This window comes from Schistocerca americana, unplaced genomic scaffold, assembly GCF_021461395.2.
Source record: "Schistocerca americana isolate TAMUIC-IGC-003095 unplaced genomic scaffold, iqSchAmer2.1 HiC_scaffold_170, whole genome shotgun sequence".
Taxonomy (NCBI): Eukaryota; Metazoa; Arthropoda; class Insecta; order Orthoptera; family Acrididae; genus Schistocerca; species Schistocerca americana.
This window is the reverse complement of record NW_025725791.1, coordinates 127,501-132,500: the sequence shown is the minus strand read 5'-3', so window position 1 is coordinate 132,500 and position 5,000 is coordinate 127,501. Positions and strand designations below refer to the sequence as shown.

Here is a 5,000-nt window from a genome sequence, read left to right as displayed (position 1 = left end):
AAATCCAACTACGAGCTTTTTAACCGCAACAACTTTAATATACGCTATTGGAGCTGGAATTACCGCGGCTGCTGGCACCAGACTTGCCCTCCAATAGATACTCGTTAAAGGATTTAAAGTGTACTCATTCCGATTACGGGGCCTCGGATGAGTCCCGTATCGTTATTTTTCGTCACTACCTCCCCGTGCCGGGAGTGGGTAATTTGCGCGCCTGCTGCCTTCCTTGGATGTGGTAGCCGTTTCTCAGGCTCCCTCTCCGGAATCGAACCCTGATTCCCCGTTACCCGTTACAACCATGGTAGGCGCAGAACCTACCATCGACAGTTGATAAGGCAGACATTTGAAAGATGCGTCGCCGGTACGAGGACCGTGCGATCAGCCCAAAGTTATTCAGAGTCACCAAGGCAAACGGACCGGACGAGCCGACCGATTGGTTTTGATCTAATAAAAGCGTCCCTTCCATCTCTGGTCGGGACTCTGTTTGCATGTATTAGCTCTAGAATTACCACAGTTATCCAAGTAACGTGGGTACGATCTAAGGAACCATAACTGATTTAATGAGCCATTCGCGGTTTCACCTTAATGCGGCTTGTACTGAGACATGCATGGCTTAATCTTTGAGACAAGCATATGACTACTGGCAGGATCAACCAGGGAGCTGCGTCAACTAGAGCTGAGCAGCCGGCCGCCCGGGAGTGTGTCCCGGGGGCCCGCGCGAACACGCAAGCGTCCGCTCAATTATTCTGCAAACAGGAGGAGGCTGAGCTCCCCTGCACAATACACCTCGAAACCCTCTCAGGTCCCGGCGGCGCGCAGCGCCGTCCTAAGTACTTGGTCGGGTTCGAGAGAGGCGCAATCGCCCGGAGTTTGGCGAGTAGACGCTTTAGGTGCGACCACCCGTGCTCCCAACTGAGCTTGCCGCTGCCGACAGAGGCCCGGGAGCGTGCTGTCGTGGCATTGCCGGCGGGAGACAACACGCGCCACCTACGGTGACCGGCAGCTCCAACGCCAGCGCCACAGAAGGACAAAAGCCCCACTTGGGTGCCGAAGCGAACTCTCCCAGCACAGCGCACGCGCCAACACGTCCGCACAGCTGCGATACAAACCACCTGCGAGAACCGCAGAGGCGACCGAGCAGCAGACGGCGTCGCGGCGCCGAGCGCCGGGCGGCGGCGCATCCTCAGCGCACACAGTCCTCAATCGGACCAGCACACTGCAGATGTCCACCACGCTTCGCACCGGGCCCGCGAGGACCTACTTTGGCCGCACGGCGCCGCGTGCAGGGTGCGCCGGCGCGCAGCTGCGCCGCCTGCCGCCTCCGTCGGCCGGCGCGCCTGCCACTGGCCGCCCCCACCAGCCGGCTGTAGCGCGTGCGCCCACGCACCGCGCGGCCAGCACGCCGGGAGGCCCCCCCTCACCGGCCGGGGACGGTCCCACCCAGCCACCGCCGCGTATCGCTTCACACCCAGATGCCATTCACGTTCGTGGGCATGGTGGGTATCGCTGGAACAACCGGTTGGTAGCTCAACCGATCGTCGCCATCACTGATTCACCTCTAGCGAGAACAACCGCACCACAACGGTTTACCAGTTGTTCATTTGCATAACGTCACCAGCAAACTTAGGCGTCCATCGCCATTTGCAAATTCAACGATTGTTGCATGCCTGTGTCAGGTGTCACGACACACTATGTCTGCCCACATACACGCAACAACATGTGCACGCTTCGCGAACACGTGGAAGGTGGCCCCCGTACGTATGCGATGTCCATTGCGCGAACGACTGTCAACCGGCCTCTGTCGCATGTCGCAGATGTGGAACGCAGTGCACCATGCTATCACGGTGTGTGAGAAGAGACGACTACGTCTGACAACACGCGCCACTACATCAACAGACGGCTCATGCTGATCGCCATCCAGGGCATACCACACTGCAATCCAGCTCTTATAGGGAGACGACACGTAGCTGAGTGCACAACATTTGGACCGCATGGTTCGCCGTTGTTGGCGCAGTCGTTGTACGGTCACATGTACCACGATGTATCATTCAGTACATGAGGACCAATGTGCAGTACAGTGTGTGATTTGGACGTACAACATCAGCGGACAGTTGACACAGGCCGTACCACAGCGTAGGCTAAGTGCTTCGCACATGCGAATGCCAATGAACAACTGCAAATGCCAATGAACAACTGCAAAGGGCATTGAGCATGTACGTCCTGCTGCCATCCACATTACAGTGTATAGCTGCAAGGTGTTTAACATGAAGCGATACACTGGGGACCGGGCAGTGCGAGTAGCAAACTATATTGCGGGGGTTGCAGTTAGGCAACACTACACTAATTTAACGCGTCGTATGACAATTACAGAGCAGGTTAAGGCCCAACGTGCGTTGGGTTAAGGCCCAACGTGTGTTGGGTTAAGGCCCAACGTGTGTTGGGTTAAGGCCCAACGTGTGTTGGGTTAAGGCCCAACGTGTGTTGGGTTAAGGCCCAACGTGTGTTGGGTTAAGGCCCAACGTGTGTTGGGTTAAGGCCCAACGTGTGTTGGGTTAAGGCCCAACGTGTGTTGGGTTAAGGCCCAACGTGTGTTGGGTTAAGGCCCAACGTGTGTTGGGTTAAGGCCCAACGTGTGTTGGGTTAAGGCCCAACGTGTGTTGGGTTAAGGCCCAACGTGTGTTGGGTTACGTTAAGGGGCAATGTGGGTTACGTTAAGGGGCAATGTGGGTTACGTTAAGGGGCAATGTGGGTTACGTTACGGCGCAATATAGGTTACGTTACGGCGCAATATAGGTTACGTTAAGGCGCAATATCGGTTACGTTAAGGCGCAATACAGGTTACGTTAAGGCGCAATACAGGTTACGTTAAGGCGCAATACAGGTTACGTTAAGGCGCAATACAGGTTACGTTAAGGCGCAATACAGGTTACGTTAAGGCGCAATACAGGTTACGTTAAGGCGCAATACAGGTTACGTTAAGGCGCAATGCAGGTTACGTTAAGGCGCAATGCAGGTTACGTTAAGGCGCAATACAGGTTACGTTAAGGCGCAATACAGGTTACGTTAAGGCGCAATACAGGTTACGTTAAGGCGCAATACAGGTTACGTTAAGGCGCAATACAGGTTACGTTAAGGCGCAATACAGGTTACGTTAAGGCGCAATACAGGTTACGTTAAGGCGCAATACAGGTTACGTTAAGGCGCAATACAGGTTACGTTAAGGCGCAATACAGGTTACGTTAAGGCGCAATACAGGTTACGTTAAGGCGCAATACAGGTTACGTTAAGGCGCAATACAGGTTACGTTAAGGCGCAATACAGGTTACGTTAAGGCGCAATACAGGTTACGTTAAGGCGCAATACAGGTTACGTTAAGGCGCAATACAGGTTAGGTTAAGGCGCAATACAGGTTAGGTTAAGGCGCAATACAGGTTAGGTTAAGGTACGACATAGGTTAGGTTAAGGTACGACATAGGTTAGGTTAAGGTACGACATAGGTTAGGTTAAGGTACGACATAGGTTAGGTTAAGGTACGACATAGGTTAGGTTAAGGTACGACATAGGTTAGGTTAAGGTACGACATAGGTTAGGTTAAGGTACGACATAGGTTAGGTTAAGGTACGACATAGGTTAGGTTAAGGTACGACATAGGTTAGGTTAAGGTACGACATAGGTTAGGTTAAGGTACGACATAGGTTAGGTTAAGGTACGACATAGGTTAGGTTAAGGTACGACATAGGTTAGGTTAAGGTACGACATAGGTTAGGTTAAGGTACGACATAGGTTAGGTTAAGGTACGACATAGGTTAGGTTAAGGTACGACATAGGTTAGGTTAAGGTACGACATAGGTTAGGTTAAGGTACGACATAGGTTAGGTTAAGGTACGACATAGGTTAGGTTAAGGTACGACATAGGTTAGGTTAAGGTACGACATAGGTTAGGTTAAGGTACGACATAGGTTAGGTTAAGGTACGACATAGGTTAGGTTAAGGTACGACATAGGTTAGGTTAAGGTACGACATAGGTTAGGTTAAGGTACGACATAGGTTAGGTTAAGGTACGACATAGGTTAGGTTAAGGTACGACATAGGTTAGGTTAAGGTACGACATAGGTTAGGTTAAGGTACGACATAGGTTAGGTTAAGGTACGACATAGGTTAGGTTACGGTACGACATAGGTTAGGTTACGGTACGACATAGGTTAGGTTACGGTACGACATAGGTTAGGTTACGGTACGACATAGGTTAGGTTACGGTACGACATAGGTTAGGTTACGGTACGACATAGGTTAGGTTACGGTACGACATAGGTTAGGTTACGGTACGACATAGGTTAGGTTACGGTACGACATAGGTTAGGTTACGGTACGATATAGGTTAGGTTAAGGTACACATTGTTGTAAGGAAAGGTTTAATGGGGGGCGGGGCGGGGCGGCCGGTTTGTTGATTGTGATTATAGTAAGTGGATGCCTGCGGCATCATCTGATTTGCCACGTCAGGATGCACCTTTGGCTCATGACAGGCGGCGCTCTCATTCCATGCTTGTGGCAGACCTGTGTCTTTCATTCCTGCCATTGTTTGTGTGCTGTGAGAGGAGGCAGTATTGTGATGTTGGGTGCACCCCTGTGTAGGACATGTGTGGGTGTTGGTGGCTTGGCTGAGCAATGGTGGTTGTCGGGTGGGTGGGATATTCTGTTTTCTGAGTGGACCTCCCAGTCTGGTTATGACAGTGTGGATTGTCTAATGTGGCGGAGAGGATGCACTGGGTGTTGTTCCATGCTGGTGCTTACATATTGTCTGTGTGCGTGTTACAGGCAGAGAGTAGTGCGTGATAAGGGTGTGTGGCTGACGTGTGGTTGTGATTGTGAGCAGAGTCTTTCAGCATGTATACGGACAGTTGTATACATTATCTGTATTCTGATGGCTCTATCTATTACTAATCAGCGCCGTGTATACGTTTAATCCGGTTCCAGTCGAAACTGTTGTATCTCTGTACATTAGT

At 51.5% G+C, this 5,000-nt stretch overlaps 1 non-coding gene across 1 annotated transcript in view; it reads right to left on the bottom strand.

Annotated features, from left to right (window-relative positions):
• Positions 1 to 657, bottom strand: part of LOC124571444 — a 1,910-nt gene extending 1,253 nt beyond the window's left edge. The window contains exon 1 of the ribosomal RNA XR_006971873.1: positions 1 to 657. This exon is cut by the window's left edge and continues 1,253 nt beyond it. This is a non-coding gene — a ribosomal RNA (small subunit ribosomal RNA).
• Positions 658 to 5,000: the final 4,343 nt, after the last annotated feature.